The following is a 20301-nucleotide window of genomic DNA, read 5'->3' as shown; positions in this document are numbered from 1 at the left end:
AGCTATGCTTCACTCCCTGGGCTTCCCGGACATTTCAGCTTATTATTATGATTATTATTATTATTTATTCATTATTGACTCTTGTTACTAGTTAGTGCTGGTTTATACTAGTTAGTGCTGGTTTATACTGGTTTATACTAGTTAGTGTTGGTTTATACTAGTTAGTGTTGGTTTATATTGGTTTATACTAGTTAGTGCTGTTTTATACTAGTTAGTGTTGGTTTATACTGGTTCTGAAGGTCGCAAGATTTGGATTATCTTTTGGCATTTTTGCTACACCCCTGTTTGGGATTTCTCTGTACTCCACTACTGGATTTGACTCCTACACCGACTCTACAGCGCAGCGATGATGAACTTCGGGGGAGGAGCCGAGCCTCAGCACCCGGATGTGGATCCCGAGCCCGGATGGAGCGGACTGTACGACCCCTGGAACGGTGAGTTACTGAGTTTCCTCTTTTTCACTTAAGTATAAAGTCTTTTAAACACCGCGTTATTACAAAAAAACCGCAATCAGGAATATCGTTTTATATGATTAGATGGTTTTGAGAAATTCTGTTCGGCTAATCTTTATTCGGCTAATCGCTTTACGTACACGATCAGTATGCTAAAGCTAGCGGACAAAATGGCAGACTCCAGTGAAACGAGCAGGGAAGAAGAAAACAGTGTTGATGTTTTCAGATATGTTAACATCAGCTTTTCATAAAAGTCCCAATGTTTACTTAACGTTTGCTAAAGTTTACTAAGTCAAGCCGAGGAGTATTAGCAAAGATTAGCTAGACGGCTAGTTAGCATGTAGCTAAGTAATTGTTTTTCAGTGTTCATAGTTTTTTGATGGAGTGAATAGAATAAGTTAAAATACTTACAATAACATGAAGTAACTTATTATTTTAAGGATTTTTCATTGTCCGTGTTTGTCGAGTTGTTAAAGCGGAGAGAGAAAGGGGCTGTGAGGAAAGGCAGCTAGCTGAACAAAACCAATCGGTACAAATAAATGGAGCTAGTGTGGCAATGTAGAGTGCAGCTTAGGCAAAAATATCAAGCTGTTTGTTTCAATTCTGTTCAGCAAGGTTTTGTTTCTAGCTGTCGTGAATAAAATAGTTAGGAGTAGTGTAATTTACGATAAAGGGCGAATTTTTGAGAGGAGACACAATTGGACTCAAAGGGGATGTGAACCACTGGAGTAAGAAAGTGCTAAAGTAATAGACTGTAATAGAAATGTATTTTAATCTGCATTTTTTGGGGGAAGATATTTTTAAGCATTGAAATAAGTGCACAGTGTGACTAACAGTGAAGCCGTGATACTGGAAGAGCCCTGTATAACACCTATAAATGCAGCTAAAATGTAAATACTGAGTTTTTAATGCACTGTTATAGGAAGATTACAGTAATATAACTTGTGTAAATACTTCTTGTTTTGATAGTGAGGTTTTCCTGCTTTACAAACCATACACAGTGCTATTAAAATAAGGTTTTCTGCTTCCTTTTATGAGATGTTATTAGATGTGTTTCATTGTCTGTTCATCTTCTTTGACACAGGGAGACGGAGGGAGACGTTTGTGTTTCCACAAGATGAGCTCAACTATAACAGAGAGCTCAGCGCTAACGAGGACGACAACAGCCGACCTGCTCAGCAAAATGAAGCTGGAGATGGTGGTGAACATGAGGTGTCAACGAGGAACCTGTCCCCTGATAGAAGCCCATCCCCACCTGTGAGAGGCCTCTCTCCTCTCAGGACCCCATCCCCTGTGAGCAGTCCATCCCCTTTCAGGACCCCACCCCCTGTGAGCAGTCCATCCCCTCTCCGGACCCCATCCCCTTTGAGGAGGCCACCACCTTCAGGAAGTCCACAGCCTTCAACAGTTCCTTTGCCCCAGCCTTATTTCAATATCGACATCCACAACATTGTGGCTGGTATGTACTATGCTCCTGCCACAATGATAACTCCTGTCCCACGCCAGGGCATAAGGAGGAGGCGGGACGAAGAGGATGGCAATCAAGAAGCCCCTCTGAGTAGACGGCAGCGTGTGGATCCTGATGGGGAGGTGGAGTTCATCAGGATGCCTGGACTTGAGGATTTAGAGAGTTTAATCAGTCACATGTACAGTGAATTTACACAAGCTACTAATGCTACAATTAGTCTGTTTCTTCACAAATTAACTAGCTAACTAACTCACAGGTTTATTAACTTTTAAGCATTAGAAAGAAAGGAGAGAAAAATTTACAAGGTCTCTCTCTCTACTACCTTATAAATTTGGCCATTTTAATGTTTTACATTTAACAGAAAATATTAGTTGTAATTAAACTTACATGAAACTAATTTATTGCAGAAGCTGTGGATTTGCTGGGAGAATCGTCAGATACTCCCTCAGTCCTCCAGGTATGTGTCAGTAAAATATTTTAACTACATTTGAAACGTGTAGGCTGCTTTTGTCTAAGTGTGTGTGTGTGTGTGTGTGTGTGTGTCTTAAGGTTGTTGAGCCAATCCTGCCGCAGCTACCCACAGAAACTCACTCCACATCTTCAGCTGTTGTTCTGGTAACCAAACCTGTCATTTATTTACTAAATCTGATCTCTGGATTTTCCAAGTGACAGAATGTTTGAAAGTGTTAGTGTGAAACTGCTATGATAAAAAACACTGATGATCCTCATCTTCTACTTTTCACAGCCCCTCAGTGCTGGTGAGCTGAACAGCACCTGCTGTAATGTTGAGTACAACACTGCAGACTCCTCCAACTCCCAGTCTGGGGTATTGTACAGTGCTGCAGCTGAGATACAAACACACACACATCCTTCTTTACAAGTTCTAATGTTTAGTTTCTCTATTTCTAGGCAGTGGACGTTAAGGGATACTTCCTCGGGATGATAAGGGGTCCTGAGAGTGGATTTGCTGGTTTAAAACCACCAAGACGCGCTACTTCGACCAGCTGGTAATCACCATCTTTGTTACTCTGATGAAGAGAATTGATATTAATGATTATTAGATGAACACTTTTGAGAAGTAGATCTTGAGTTACAGCTAATTGTCATTTGCAGGGATTCCCTTATCAGACCACCATCGAGGACCATTTCACTGCCATACAGGTGAGGGATTATCTGTTGTGGCGTCACAAAACTTTTGTTAGTTGCAGTGACTAATTGTGTTCACTTCAAATTGTTCTCTTAAGGCTGAATATGGGAAGGTTACAGAGCTCCTTTCCTGTAACCGGGTGGAAACCATCATGGAGCCACTTGAGGATTATATGGTAAATTTATTGCAATGTCATGAAGTCTTTATTGTAGATAGTAACTCTTGGAATTTTGTACACATATGGGTCTGCAGTGTTTTTATATATTTTTTTAATTTAACAGCAAACCTTTAAAAAGGTGTCCTGCACGTTCCTGCATGTGGCTAAAGATGGTCAGGTGAACACCTCCACCTGGGAGCAGGAGCAGGTCGACTCTCCCCACAGTGATTCAGAGGAACAGTACGACTCTGAGGTAATTCTGTGTTTCAGACCTGATGTGTATCTACAGATGCTGCTATTCCCCTGAATGGGAGGCTGTAACATTTACTGTGTGAGTTTTAATGATTTATTGCTAATGTGTCTTGCAGGAGAGTGAGGAGAGCCTTAGCCAAGAGGAGATGGAGGTGCCCTTTACTTGGTACGCTTCTCTTCACAGTTTAATGGTATAAAGGAGTAATGTATGTTTAATACACTAAGCATGTAAATCTTTTGTTTCTTAGGGACCATCTTACAGAGAGAGGGGTAACTGATATCGGCCTGAAGCTGCATGCTCTCCGTGAGGCGTTCGCTGTGAGTAAAACCTTTGTTTAGCTGCTGTTTTTGCTCAGGGGAAGTTCACTCTGCTTTAACTTATATTATGTGCTGTCTTATATTCAGATTCATCTTACCTGCATCCACAATCAGAACTTCTTGTTCGTTATGGGGAAGAAGATTGTGATGCGTCTGGCAGCAGTTAACAACCAGGTGACTTCAGAATGATGATAGACTGTTTCCTTGTGCAAAATACTTTCAGTTACTGGGCTTGAAAATGATGTAGTTGTCAAACAAATGTGGTAATGAGTAATTAAGGAATAATAATTAAAATAACAAGCATCAAAAGCTAATTTTATAACAATCACAGCCTGCTAAAAAAAGGACATTCTTAGGATAAATATTAAAATAAAATGTACATAATGAAGAGGGCTCTGGGATATGCAGTAGTTGGACATTTGGCCCATGTCATACATCATCTGTGTATCTTTAGTAAAGTACTGGACATGCTGAGGCTTACATACAGCTTCATTTTAGGGTTTAAAATGAGTTTCCACGTTAAAAAAACTGAAGCCAAAGTGATTATTTTGTTTGTTTGCTTTAACAGGATGCAGGTCGTGTACAGCTGGCCTACGAGGCTCTGATTCGTTTCCTGAAGACTCCTTCTTATCAGGACTGGATTGCAGCAGAGCTCTCCGGGTCCTATGTAAGCTTATAAATGCTTGTGTAACATGACAAATGTTTAAATCTAAAAGATTTTGATGTGATAGAAAACAGGACTCCATTATGTAAAGCTAATTTCTTCTTGTAACTTTTCTCTTCTGTGCAGGTCTACCACTACAACTTCGTGGACATCTTTTTCGAGCTGCTTCTATTCGGCTATTTTACAAACAGCTCAATACCTGAGACAGTAAGAGTCTTATCAGGAGATTTAAAAGCCATGCTTGAATGTAGTTTCAGAACATGGTTTATTTCATCTCATTTTATTTTTCCATGTTGTTAACCCTGATATGACATGATATTAATGGAGCTTGTCGTCTTTCTTTCCTAAAGCTTAAGGGAGGATTCTTGGAGCGCCTGTTTGCGCTCATCAGCATGTGGGAGGTAGACGTGTGGAAGCCTGCAGCAAGGACCTACTTTAAAGTGCTTATTGTAAGTGTCTAATATCTTCTGATGCTGTGATCCACAAATTCTCAGTATTGTATCCTAAACTCAGTGACACTATGTTGGATTGTGACAGTGATGATGTAATTTGTCTATAGGATCAGCTTACAGATCTCGCTGAAGTGCTGTTTACTCAGCCCCCGGAGTTCTACCAAGACCCAGCAGCCTTAGCCAGCAAACTGAGACCTTTCCTCAGACAGCGTGTCCAGAAGATGATGGACATTTTGTGGAAGCTCTGAGCAATGTCCTTTCTTCTACCAAATTCCTCTTTTCTTCCTTCTGTTCCATTTCTTTTCCCTCACTTCTTTTCTATACATTGCTCAAGCTCTCCACACGTAAGTAGAATTTAATTTAATTCTTATTTTTGATGAACTTAATATTAAAGTATACTCTTTTCTTCCCTACAGGTCTGTAGAGTGAACCCAGCACCCAAGGAATAGTTTTAATATCCCTCATCCCTCATAGAGCGTCCCTTATCAATCTATCCCTCTATCCTTGTCTATATAGATAACTGCTAATAGTAATTAGTATAAATAGTAGCTGCAAATAATATTGTTGTAAATAAACTTATAGTTGTATAGTGTTTATATAGTTTACTTTAATAAATGTTTTCATTTGCTCCTATTACCGTCTCATTCTGTTTATTTTTAGTCATCAGTATGTCTATAATTTTCCTTTAAAAAGCAACACAACACTAAATGAACTTTTCACTCATATACAAATCCTTTTTAAAGAACTTCAGAAACTTTGTAAGGTTTACTAAAATGTGAAAAATGACAAATAACATCCAACAAAATTCAGATATTTATAGTCTTTTAAAGTTTGTTTCCAAAATGTAGAAAAATCTGTAACATTTGGGGAATTGCACATTTACATTTAAGCATCCAGAGCACAGTTGTGTATAAAAAGTCTGAAATCTTGAGATAAAAATCTGAAAATCTAAATTGTAGAGGACTAAAAATGTGGATTTACAGTTTACACCAAATCACACCACTGTAGCACATCATTTATAATGCAGTTACTCTGAACTCTCAAGGTTACTCTTTAAGAAGAAATAGTTTATATCAGTAGTCTTTAAGGTGTTTTCCAAAATAAATAAATAAATAAAAATCCTGTTCATGAAAATGAAGGTTGGTTAGATGTTTAAAATGGAAAGGAATGCTTATTGTCTTTCAGTCATTCCAAAACACTGTTAGTGAAACACTAGAGTGATTTAATTTGTGTGTTTTTAGTACTTTCTAGTTTCTTAACAAAAGTACATTAAAGTACAGTAAATAAAAAATAAATAAATAAAATTGAACTCTGTTTCTTTCTCCAGTTTGGGCTTCAAGCAGTTTTATTATTTAGAAGGGGATGCTCATGATTTACAGCCATGTCCACAATTTTCTCCATATCATGCATTTATTGCTAGTCCCCCTTTTTTTCTTAAGGTTTCAGATCAAGTGACTGACTTTTTCTCACAAGAATTTCCCAGTTTTTAGTTTTGAAGTTTTTAGTTTGGAGGCATTTTTCCTGAACTTTAGTTGATGTTTCTATACTCCTCACAATTCATTTTGCTTCTGCAATCAGCAGTTCCATCATCAGGCTCATGTTTTACAGATATGATAGCATGCTTAGATCTTGTGCAGTTTCTTTTCACCTCCACATTTTGATCCTGTTTTTGTGGGTAACTATTATTTTACATTTTGCAGTATTTTACATTTTGCATCTGAGAATGTGGACTTAAACTTTTTGTTTGTGTAGAAATGTAAAACTGTGGAATACAGAGGCAATTAAAGCACACATTATAGAGTTCACTGTGCCTTAACCCATAAGAACCCAGACCCCTTTCTCCTTCAAGGAAAATGATGGGGGACATAACACAGACTAAATAGATGCCAAATAACACATTTCTCAACTTTTTTTTCTTCAAAATACCACCCCCTACTGTCAGGGATCTGTAATGTTACATATATGTCACAATGGGCATTAAGCAGCCAGACCCATTTCTCATGAAACCCCATGAAATTTGTTTATGTGGCAATAACCTAGGCCAAATGGAAACATTTGAAGCAATTTCTTTCCTCAGTGAAACTAAGACGCACATCACATTTCTCACAGAGGGTGGTGGTTGTATTGATTTTGCAGAATTTGCAACGACCACACTTCACAGGCCAGTGTGCAACCTGGTCCACATGAACATCATCTGGAACTCCAACATGAACTTTCTTGGGAGGTGGTGGTGGAGTTGGTGTTGAGTGATAGGCGGCCCCTTTGTGAATGCAGGAGAATAAGGCTAGTTGCAACCTCAGCCTGGAAGCTCCTTTGTTTCAGTGGCTTGTGGACACCAAGTAGTTTACAGTCACGGCGGGAGATCAGCCATGCATTGACATAGGCAAGCATTATGGTTTGACCTCCGTGACCTCATGTGGTCCTTGTACCTTGCAACACATGCATCTTGGAGGTCAACAAATGTTGTGGGAACAAAAAATCACATGACCTATCACATGACCCACCAGGATGTTCAGTAGGTGTTATTTTAGGACTTCATGAGTTAAAATCAGGGATAAAGCTATAAAAGGAACTTCCCAGGACATTTAAAGGGCTTGTGACACCTTTGTCACCGTGGGTTGTAAAGGGGAACATTCTGGATTATGGCATGAGATATACCAGACTGACCACTTTAAACAACAGAAATGGCACAGGATGGTTTTGTTGGTGTAATTAGTGCCAGATATAAAGAGTTAAACAACATTAAAACAAGATGCAATGGTACATGAACCTGAATGACCTTATAAATCAGCTTTCATCCTCTGGAAAAAAATCATATCAATCTCTATATATCTGTTCACTCTTAAACTCTTCCAGTAATCAGTTCTGCTGTGTACTGCATCTGCTATATATGGTTGAAGTGACAATAAACCTTCTTTGACTTTGACTTTGACTTGAAGTGGATTTTTTATTGAAATATACACACCTGATCCTGGTAGTCAGCAGCAGGTAGAGCAATGATAGTTGGAAATCAAGAAGGGCAGTGGTTTTTGAGAACCAGGATTGAGAACCCCCTGTCTCTGCACCTGGACCTTAATTTATAGCTAAAACCAACATTATAAACCAAAATAGAGCACAACCTGAGAAAGTGCAGTATAAAACCAACAACTGTCAAGAGCTAGCTCATTATAATCGTCTACCATCAATGGCATCTGTATAGCTTTTAGACATGCAAGATCACCTTGAGATCACATTTCTTGGAGGATATTTTTGGTCCACTTCCTCATGCTGGCAGTTGGACCTTACTTCTCATCGCACAGCAAAATATTGCAAATACCAACATTACACATAAACACATCTTGAACCACGTCTAACGTCCATGTTTCTAGCAAATTCGAGAAAGGAAAGCAGGTCAGAAAGGTCAGTCGGGACTAATCATATTTTCAGCAATCCTTACACATAGACTAAAATGAAGAATGGATTGTCTCGATTGTTGTTAAAAAATGATTAAAAGCACATCAGATAGACACACTGCTCCACTGAATGACATTTATTTATTGAAAAATGCTCATAATTGCTATAACTTTCTATAGCGCTCTTTTGCACTTGCTTACTTCAGTTATGGTGATTCTGAGTATTTAGGGCAATGTTTTTTTTTAAAAATTGCTCCACCAAACATTTTGGGATTAGGAAACACATTACCCGTGTGGCTGTTATGTTTATATTGATTTTTGGACAACAATGGAGGTCTAAGGCACAGACAACTAAGCTAATACAGGCTGCAGACTGACAGATATTCCTTGTGAGTAGAGGCGATTTATTGTTGGTGTTATGCCGGGTTCACACTGCACGATTTTCACAGTCATCGGATCACTGTTGCTTTCACACTGCACAACTATCTAGTGTAGCATTCAATCTGATTCAATCAAAATGTCAGAGTTCTCATGTGAGACTGGAAATGGAACCCCTATGGAGTCAATTCAATGCCACATATATTCACAAAAGAATTCATATGTTGCAAAAGAAAATAAAGTATTGCAAATGCAAAAATGAAATTTGCGAGAAAATGATAAGTTTTGGAAAATAAAAAATAAAGAGTTGCAAAATATAAATGACTTAAATGTATTTGTGACGCTGCTTTTATTTTGCGTTTCAGTGAAATGTAAGTTTGTGCTTCACTTTTCTTTGTGTTTGACTTTCTGGCACTGTTTTGATGTGGGGGTGGAGTCAAGGTATTGGGGTGTGGTAAGCAGGCCTGGGCAGGCCTCCTTCGAAGCTACGTCATCAGCTGAAGACTCAAATCACAAAAGATGAAGTTAACAGAACAGAGGTCTACGTTTGGATTTATCGTTTCCTTTTATATCACTTACGTTAAAATGAGTATTGTTTGGTTAATGTCCACAGATTTTATTTACCACCGCGGTGAAGTTAGTTTGATACTCGGACATTAGACAGACATTCGGAAGCTGTATTTTAGGGACCGTCGACAAATTTCTGTACGACTGAATCTCCAAAATGTTGACAAGACTAAGTTTTATATAACATCTGAACTTTTATAAGATGAAAGTAAGGTTAATAAAATAACTTAGAGAACAAAATTTTCAGTTTTACTCAAATTAGGGTGATGCAAAAATGAGCACACCCCACTGAAAATCTCTGGAGCAAAGCTAAATTTTAGACTACAAATGTCTAATATTTTTTGTTATATTTGTGTATATTTTTTGTTATATTTTTGTACCCTTAAATTGGGGTATTTTAGTATTTTTTGTTATATTCCTTCTTATTTTATTTATTACCTGTGCTTGTAGATACTGCTGGTGCCAGATTCCACAGCATACTTCAAAGCTCTTGTAGACTCCAAGCTTTGAAAGGTCTGAGCTGTTTTTGTATCGATAGGGCCTTACACAGTATTAGGCAAGTGGTTTTAATGTTATGGCTGATCGGTGTACATCATATCATCTGAGACAGTTATTTGTCATCATGCCCAAACTTAGCAATACATTAAACACCACAAATTGGATGGCAAAATAGACACATCCAATATGCGACCCTATGTCAGTGCTTGTATGCGTTATTCTAAGATGCCGTCCCTTATGCAGAATAACGTGTGAGGTCCTTTGTGACTTCTCATTTGCTTTGGGTACGATCAGTCTTGAAGTGAGTTGGCACCAATCTCCAGTCCCTCATCTGGCCAAAAGTGTTACCTTTTGTTAAGGGAATGCAGCTGATGTCTTGCCCAAACTGGAGTATAAGAAAATAAATATAAAGTATATTAGAGCTTCCAGATACAGTGAAATGGCAATAAGTACACAAAGATTCTGCAAAAAATGTGAAAATTTACAATCTATATAATGTTTAAGTTATATCTTATATCTATTATATCTTGTGTTTAATACTCAAAATGTGAATAACCTGCAGGATGCTGCGCTACTCCCAAAAGATGACTGGAAACTGTGGATAGTTTCCTGCAGTATCTGTCTTTCTCTTCCCTGAAATTCATATGATATTATAACAAAACCGTCTATAAACATGGGACCAGATTAGACAATGCTGACTAGCAGTTTTTAAAAAACACACCTTTCCAGCATTACTTTCAGAAATGGCTGCCAGAATCTGTTGTCTGGGCCCGTCTCTTTTAATCCCCAGCTCCTGCAGATCTCCATCAGTCAGAGTCACAAAGGCCTCCATGTCTACCTGTAAATAAAACAATACAGGTAATTTACAGAGATGAAAAAATCACATATGATTTGTGCACAATTTACTGAGTACAGCTCTAAGTCTCCTTTGACAAGACTCTACAGGCTACAGGTGTAACTGCCATCTTCATGTTGCTTCACTGAAGTCCTATGTGGTCTGGGATTTGGTTGGGCCATTTAAGGACATTTAGAAAGTTGTTCCAAAGCCACTCCAGGGTTATCTTGGATATATTCATGTTGTCGTTCTGAAAGGTTAAACCTTGTCTTAAAATCTGAGGCTGTGTCCACTGTGGAGCAAGTTTTCTTTAAGAACCTCTCTGTATTTCGGCTGCATTCACCCTTCCCTTAATTCTGACCCGTCTTTCCCCTCCTGCCACTGAGAAGTACTCCTGCCAACACCATGCTTCACAATAACAGTGGTATTGCCCAAATATTGAGCAGTGCTTATATTCAGCAGCAGTTTTCATTTAGCTATTCCAACATAAAGCTCTTACTGATGGAGAACTTCTGAGATGGCTGTACTTCCAGCAAGTTCTCCCTTTTCTGCAGAGGACTTCTAAAGCTGTTAAAGTTGTCAGTGGGCTTTTGTTTTCTCTCTGATCAAAGCCATTCTAACCTGGTTACTGAGTTTGGCTGGATATCCTGTTGATTCCAAACATTTTTCCACAATGATAGAACCCACTGTGCTTCTTGGAACATTCAACACCTTAGATATGGTTTATACCTTTACCCTGCTCTATGTCTTGACACAATTTGCTCAGGGTGGTCTATGTATTTTGTAGATAGATGTGTTCATTTCTGAATACCCTGTCTACGTTCATGGTCCACAACCATGTTGGCTTTTGTATGTTAGAGACTGGTAAACTGCAATAGTGTGAATGAGAGTACATTCCTACACACCATAAAGTCTGATCATCTTTATTTGCACTGACCTTCATCAGTGATGCTGCCACTGCTGGAGCCACCACTACTTTTAGAACATGGTTGGGAAGAAGCAGAAGACAGGGTTTCACCAATTAGAGGCTTAGGAGTTGGGGATGGCGATGGAGTCAGGGTAGGGGATGTACTCTTAGATGTGGAGGAATTCCCAGACTGAGGTCTCTTTTTCAGATCAACCTTCTGTGGAGATTGTAGGTTAGTGTTAGGTTAGATTGATGGATGACACTGTAATTATGCGAATACATTTGACTTGAATGACACATCATTAGCGCGCACGATCCATCGATTGCCGTGGGCGGGCCATTGTTGCGATTAGCGGAGAACGATAAAATTGCGAGAGATTCGATTGGCTCGCTATGGGCGCGGCCATCGTTGTCTGTCCATCTTTTCAGCGCTGGGATTGGAGAAGAAAGATGTAACGGGCCGATGTGATTGGGCGAGAAAGATTTCCCGGGTGAGCTGTGATTGGCCGGCTGACCCAGACTATCGTTCTTCAGGTAGCACCACTGGCCCATGGGAGCCTTAGGGGGAGCCTACAAATAAATAAGTGATGACAAATCAGTTATGTAACGTTTTGCGCAGTGAATCGAAATGAACACAACACCAACATGCTGCTGGCTGCAATCAGTGATCGTTTTTGGTTTCTGTTGAGGAAGCGTTCCCGGCTGTTATTAACTGAGCAATTTGGTGAACTCCTTGCCAGTTCTGCGGGCAATCCAATAAAGTCACGTTCCCATACCGGGAGTCGAACCCGGGCCACCTGGGTGAAAACCAGGAATCCTGACCACTAGACCATATGGGAGGGCAATTCGGCAGCTGGAGTTTGTGGCACACCTCTGGGCTCTTAAAAGGTAGCCGAGCCAGCCAGGAGTCGAACCTAGAATCTTCTGATCCGTAGTCAGACGCGTTATCCATTACACCACTGGCCCACGTGGGCCTTAATGGGAGCAGGGTCCTACCTGCTTATGCTTTTCAAGTGAAAAATGGCCAGAGGTCAAAAGCCATGCCTAGCGTTCAACAGTGATGTGGAAAAGCCAATGCCGTGACCCGGATTCGAACCGGGGTTGCTGCGGCCACAACACAGAGTACTAACCACTATACGATCACGGCACCCCACACACCTGGGCCGGCAGGTAAAAGGAGCTGCTACATGTTGTGATATGCGTTCTGGCGCCCCTCTGGCCTGCAGTGGCTTTTGATTTAGACATGATTGGAATAGTTGTAGTCTTTTTTGACACTATATCAAGAGACGATCTGATTCATACCCAAATGATACCTTCTGTGCTTTTGAAATAAAAAAACAAACAAACAAATAAATGAAAAAATCCTGCAACCCGGATACACTACATGATTAGTTCTACTGACACTGGGACTGACACTCACAGACACCGAGAGAGAAAATAAGCCAAAAGAGAGTTCTCCTCAGTTCATCAAGAAGCTTAAGAACGATTTAAGTTGAAGAGTTCAATGGTATTGTAGCTTTGGTTATATAGAGAAATATATAACTTTCTGTTATATACAGAAACACAGATGAGGCTTTGCACCCACACATAAACCTGATTAACATGTTTTAATGGTTTTCTTTTGTTTTATTTAAATTGTTGTTTTTAACTTATATAATAGTAAATACACTAGCTGTTCACTTTTGTACCTGTAAAAAGCTATAAGCTACTCCGAGAGACTTACATATTGGATCCAATTCCACAAAACCCTCCAGCAGAGTTCTGCTCATGAATGATGTACTGGGGGTTTCCAAAAAGCCAAGCTGTTGAACAAAATTGAGATAAGTGATTAAAAACCATGAACATTTTAATGCACATAAAACATTTGCACCTCAGTTCTGTTTAGGGTGTTAGTAGAATGCAAAAGTAATTTCCTACTGTATCTTACCTGCCCCACCAAGGACTGCATAGCCAGTCACAGCCGCAATGAATATAATGCAGCACAAGACATCAGTAAATGCCCTAAAAGAAAAAAAAAGAATAAATTACATTTCCTGAAGAAAATGTGAGTGGTGCTTGCCCTGGCAAAACTCGTCCCCAAGCAGACAGACAGCATGCCAATACTTTTGGAGGTGGGTGGTCAGATAGGGCACCAAAAATGTTGTATACGAGGGGGTAGATAGGGTGCCTATACTTTTGGAGGCATGTGTACAGAGAGGGTGCCAATATTTTTGAAGGCAAATGGATAAGTGCAAGTGATGTCTTCAAAATGCACATCATGGAGTTCTGCTACACCGATCAGCCATAACATTATGACCACCTGCCTAATATAGTCCCCCTTTTGCTATCACAGAGTGGCAGTTTAAAATAAAATATTATTATTTACTTGAAAGACTACAAACACATAAAATGACCTTCTCACTAACAATGAATGTTGAATTGAATGTTGGAAGTAATTCAGTAAAATAAAGAAAATGACAAAAATAAAATGTCTGTCCTTTGCAAATTTGTTGAGATACCGAGCCTGTAGAAAAGTCTGATTATAGACTGAAATTCTAACACCATTTTACATGGAGTAGTGGATTCATCTCCATGGAATAGTAATGACAAATGCAGAAAATCCATCATCATAATAAAATATCATCACGTCACGTCACAACACCAGGATACACGCCATGCACTTCCCTTCATTGCACTGAATGTTTTGATATGTCACATGTGTATGTTGCAGAAATTTTGTGATTCTGCATAATTTTGTGGTTGGCACGCACGTGACGTCACGTGATGTCATCAGTGTACATGTAACCTTGTTCACCTTATTGTGCTGAGCGTTTGGAAATATCACATGTCTATATTGCAGATAGATGCTAGTGTGTAGAGATAGATAGATAGATAGATAGATACTTGAAATGGGTGGAGTGGATGTGAAGGACACTGTCTGGCAAATTGAGGTTATTGTTATTGAAGGAGGGTGTACTTTCTTTCCCCTCCATGTTTGTATACATAAATATTGTTTTGTGTAAGTACATTAAGGCGGGTTTATAACACATCCAGGTGTGTTGGTGTAGAGGTGTGGTTTCCCAGCTGGTTGTGAGCAGTGCAGTAGTACAGTCCACTGTGCTGGGAGCTGATGTAGCTGATGCTGTAATTCTGGCCTGTTGTCAGCAGTGTGTCTGCAGCTGGACTCTGCTTAAACCAGGAGTAGGTGAGAACAGGAGGGTTTGTGTGGTGAAATGGAGTTCACTGTATATATATATATATATATATATATATATATATATATATATATATATATATATATATACACACACAGTATATGTATATATATATATGTATATATATATATGTATTTATGTATACACACACTGATCAGCCATAACATTATGACCACCTGCCTAATATTGTGTTGGTCCCCCTTTTGCCTTTTGCTGCCAAAACAGCCCTGACCCATCAAGGCATGGACTCCACTAAATCCCTGAAGGTGTGCTGTGGTATCTGGCACCAAGATGTTAGCAGCAGATCCTTTAAGTCCTGTAAGCTCCATGGATCAGACTTGTTTGTCCAGCACATCCCACAGATGCTCGAGTGGATTGAGATCTGGGGAATTTGGAGGCCAAGTCAACATCTCAAACTGGTTGTTGTGGTCATCAAACCATTCCTGAACCTGCAGAGGCTAAAGCTGCTGGATCTCTGTAAAGCTCCAGAGGCTGATAGAAAAGGTCCTCAAGCAGCACTGTCAGCATGTTCTGTACAAACACAAACACACACATTTCCAGCATGATACTGAAGAGATTGATCAGAGAATTTAAAGCAGATTATTTAGAACGTGTCTCATGGCATTAGAAAAAGTTCCTCCCTTACAGAAAGCCTTAAAAAGAGTCGCTCTGCCTCAGGCTCCCTGATGTCCACGTCCCACTGGCTGATGGCTAGAAACAGAGGCTGCAAAAATCCATGTACAACTTGGTACACACTTAGATCTCATTGACCTGAACAACTTTCACATTGCATGTCATTAAGTCTAATCCACAGGAAGTCAGTTATTTTGAGTTGTTTGCAAAACGCACCCAATGGAATTTGATATCCTCCTCCTAGAGAATTGATACAACCGCCACCAAACCCAGGCTAATATGATCTCAAGACATTGATACAACCGCCACCAAACCCAGGCTAATATGATCTCAAGATATTGATACAACCGCCACCAAACCCAGGCTAATATGATCTCAAGACATTGATACAACCGCCACCAACCCCAGGCTAATATGATCTCAAGACATTGATACAACCGCCATCAAACCCAGGCTAATATGATCTCAAGACATTGATACAACCGCCACCAAACCCAGGCTAATATGATCTCAAGACATTGATACAACCGCCACCAAACCCAGGCTAATATGATCTCAAGACATTGATACAACCGCCACCAACCCCAGGCTAATATGATCTCAAGACATTAATACAACCGCCACCTAACCCAGGCTAATATGATCTCAAGACATTGATACAACCGCCACCAACCCCAGGCTAATATGATCTCAAGACATTAATACAACCGCCACCTAACCCAGGCTAATATGATCTCAAGACATTGATACAACCGCCACCAAACCCAGGCTAATATGATCTCAAGACATTGATACAACCGCCACCAAACCCAGGCTAATATGATCTCAAGACATTGATACAACCGCCACCAACCCCAGGCTAATATGATCTCAAGACATTAATACAACCGCCACCTAACCCAGGCTAATATGATCTCAAGACATTGATACAACCGCCACCAAACCCAGGCTAATATGATCTCAAGACATTGATACAACCGCCACCAAACCCAGGCTAATATGATCTCAAGACATTGATACAACCGCCACCAAACCCAGGCTAATATGATCTCAAGACATTGATACAACCGCCACCAAACCCAGGCTAATATGATCTCAAGACATTGATACAACCGCCACCAACCCCAGGCTAATATGATCTCAAGACATTAATACAACCGCCACCTAACCCAGGCTAATATGATCTCAAGACATTGATACAACCGCCACCAACCCCAGGCTAATATGATCTCAAGACATTAATACAACCGCCACCTAACCCAGGCTAATATGATCTCAAGACATTGATACAACCGCCACCAAACCCAGGCTAATATGATCTCAAGACATTGATACAACCGCCACCAACCCAGGCTAATATGATCTCAAGACATTGATACAACCGCCACCAACCCCAGGCTAATATGATCTCAAGACATTAATACAACCGCCACCAAACCCAGGCTAATATGATCTCAAGACATTGATACAACCGCCACCAAACCCAGGCTAATATGATCTCAAGACATTGATACAACCGCCACCAAACCCAGGCTAATATGATCTCAAGACATTGATAATGCAAAGTTGATGAGTGATTTTTGATCTCAAACGGTTCAGCCGTGAGAAGCCCTTAAACTTATGGCGAATAAAACGAAACAGGAAGTGGCTAATAACTTCTGTGTACATTATGTGATCTACATGAAATCTTAGGATTATGTTAAGCATAGAAAGCTGATCACAGAGATATGACAACTGTGAGTCTCGGTCATAGCGCCACCAACTGGCAGCAGGAAGCGTGTCACTTTTTGAAATCTCTAATATTTTGTCCCTTACTTTCACCTGATTTGGTTCAAAATCAGTCAGAATAATGACAAGACATGGCTGATGTGAAACTGTGAAGGAATTTTTGATACCTTGAATCGTGTTTCATGGCTTCATGTTCACAATTTATATATACAGAGTCAACCAAAAAATGTATATACACTTCAGGAAAAGAAAAACAGTATGATGTATATTATGTTAGTGTAATATTAATAATATTATCATAATATCATCATATATATTAATCTATAATGTATAGCAATAAATTTAGTAATAAAATATTTAAATAAAATTTTTCTTTCCCTGGAATGTGTATACATTTTTCTGGGTGACTCTATATATACAGTATCTCATAAAAGTGTGTACACCCCTCACATTACTGTAAATATTTTATTAAATCTTTTCATGTGACAAGACTGAAGAAATGACGCTCTGCTACAATGTACAGTAGTGAGTGTACAGCCTGTATAACAGTGTAAATTTGCCGTCCCCTCAAAATAACTCAACACACAGCCATTAATGTCTAAACCGTTGGCAACAAAAGTGACTACACCCCTAAGTGGAAATGTCCAAATTGGGCCCAATTAGCCATTTACCCTCCACGGGGTCATGTGACTCGTTAGTGTTACAGGGTCTCAGGTGTGAATGGGGAGCAGGTGTGTTAAATTTGGTGTTATCGCTCTCACACTCTCTCATACTGGTCACTGGAAGTTCATCATGACGCCTCATGGCAAAGAACTCTCTGAGGATCTGAAAAAAAGTATTGTTGCTCTACATAAAGATGGCCTAGGCTATAAGAAGATTGCCAAGACCCTGAAACTGAGCTGCCAGTCCTGTGAGCCATGTCCTGTGGTCCAATGAGACCAAGATAAACTTATTTGGTTCAGATGGTGTCAAGCGTGTGTGGTGGCAACCAGGTGAGGAGTACAAAGACAAGTGTATCTTGCCTACAGTCAAGCATGGTGGTGGGAGTGTCATGGTCTGGGCCTGCATGAGTGCTGCCAGCACTGGGGAGCTACAGTTCATTGAGGGAACCATGAATACCAACATGTACTGTGACATACTGAAGCAGAGCATGATCCCCTCCCTTTGGAGATTGGGCCACAGGGCAGTATTCCAACATGATAACGATCCCGAACACACCTCCAAGATGACCACTGCCTTGCTAAAGAAGCTGAGGGTAAAGGTGATGGACTGGCCAAGCATGTCTCCAGACCTAAACCCTAAGGTGGGGGAGTGCAAGGTCTCTAACATCCACCAGCTCTGTGATGTCATCATGGAGGAGTGAAAGAGGACCTGGGCTGCTCTACACATCTCACTTTTTTGATGCATCATGAACTAGTGGAGATATATACACATCTAAATATTAAACACACAAGTAAATAAATAAATAAATAATGAATACATAAATAATAGACATGTAAGGTAAGCATGGCATGCAGGTAGTGGCCATGGGTGGTTGGTGTTTTTGGAGATGGGGGGGGCTGTTTTTTTTGATAGATAGATATAAATAGATGGATGGATAGATGGATAGGTAGAGTTTTAGATGGAATTATTGGTCTGGTTATGGATGTGATTTAAGAAATATGAACAAATGGGTTGATTATTCCACCCACTCCGGATTCTGTTTTAATTTCAATGAGCAGTAATTGCTGGCTGGAGAATATCCATTATGTTATACATGGATACTTACATGGATTACATGTCACAAACATTTCCTCTTTATGATCTGAGTAAGAGTTTCTTCCACATAATACATAAGTGATGCTGTTTTTCTATCTAACTTTTTTGAAATTTACATTTATCTTCATGTTTATGTTCATGTTTACATCTATCTTCAGCTTATTTGCACCTTGAATATATTTGTATATTTAATAGAGTTCACTGTTTACACTTACTCAGATATATATCCATTCAGAAGTTCAATTATTTTTCACTGGTTTATTTATATCTATTTATTATAAGTATACTGCTGGTACCATCACAAATCTGTTCTTTGTTGCACTGACTGAAATTACAATGTTAATACTGACGAGAGAAGAGAAACGGTATTTCGATTCCTCTGTATGTTTGTACATAAAGAAACCTTGATTGTTGCCCCTGGTTTTATTTATTCAGGGTTTGGACTGCACTGTAAGATGAAGACTCCTCCTTAGCATGACATGTCAACTAATCAATCTGCACAGATTATAAAGTATTACACAGATTATAAAGTATTACACAAACTAAGCAGTAGAGGTGTATCTAAAGGGCAGGGCAGGAAGTTGGGGTGTCAGGCAATGAGGGTGCGGCTGCAGTACCAATTAGATCTGTGAAAATCAATGTCAAACATTTTAAACATGGAATTTAACTTAGCATTTAACTTACATGGCGATAGAGAAGACAGGAGAGGATGGGAACAGAAAGAGACTTGTGTTTACCACTGATTCAAAAATCATGATCAGTAGACTGACCCTTTCTCTGGTCAGCATGATACCTCATGTAGAAGGGGTGGGGAACAGCTTGGCACTAAGCAGAGGGAGGGTTGAAGGCTTTATCATATTATTTACATTACTATGATTACCATTTTATATTACCTCATTTTTGATTTACATCACACCCCAGAAACTGTATAGTGTATTGTAAGACCTTCATCTCGATTTATCACTTCAATGTGGAGATCCTTTCTTTTCTGACATTGTGTTTCTGTTATTCTGTTATATACGTAACATATGTCATATAATATATAATGTTTTTCCACATTTTAGTAAACCATTTAAAAGGTTGTGAAATTCTTTAAAAATTATCTGTACATGAGTGAAACATTCTGTTTGTGTTAAAAGGAAATTTTTATACATATACTGATGACTAAAAATAATCAGAATGAGGCTGTAATAGGAACAAAAATATTTATTTAAGTAAAGCATATAGTCATTATACAAATAAGTTTATTCATAAACAGTTCTATTTATCTATATATTATCTATAATAATAACTTATGGGAATGGGGGAGTGGGATAGGAACAGAGGGATTGATTAAAAAGGGATAGATTAATAAGGGAAGAATGATCTTAAGTACAAGGGTTAAGCCCTTCTTCAGGTCCTGGGGTTCACTGTACAAACCTGTAGGAAAGAAAAGAGATTTTTTAAATATTAAGTTGATCAAAAATAGAAATAAAATGATTTCATACTTACGTGTGGAGCC

General features: G+C 39.3%; 3 non-coding genes across 3 annotated transcripts; all 3 read right to left on the bottom strand.

Annotated features, from left to right (window-relative positions):
• Positions 1 to 12254: 12254 nt before the first annotated feature.
• trnae-uuc (transfer RNA glutamic acid (anticodon UUC)) lies at positions 12255 to 12326 on the bottom strand. The gene has a single exon. It is a non-coding gene; the product is annotated as a tRNA-Glu (tRNA).
• Positions 12327 to 12380: 54 nt separating this feature from the next.
• Positions 12381 to 12453, bottom strand: trnar-acg (transfer RNA arginine (anticodon ACG)). Its single transcript has one exon. It is a non-coding gene; the product is annotated as a tRNA-Arg (tRNA).
• Positions 12454 to 12562: 109 nt separating this feature from the next.
• Positions 12563 to 12634, bottom strand: trnah-gug (transfer RNA histidin (anticodon GUG)). Its single transcript has one exon. It is a non-coding gene; the product is annotated as a tRNA-His (tRNA).
• Positions 12635 to 20301: the final 7667 nt, after the last annotated feature.

This window comes from Hemibagrus wyckioides, unplaced genomic scaffold, assembly GCF_019097595.1.
Source record: "Hemibagrus wyckioides isolate EC202008001 unplaced genomic scaffold, SWU_Hwy_1.0 Contig3, whole genome shotgun sequence".
In the NCBI taxonomy this organism is placed as follows: domain Eukaryota; kingdom Metazoa; phylum Chordata; class Actinopteri; order Siluriformes; family Bagridae; genus Hemibagrus; species Hemibagrus wyckioides.
The sequence above is the reverse complement of the archived record's forward strand: the minus strand, read 5'-3'. Positions and strand labels throughout refer to the sequence as shown.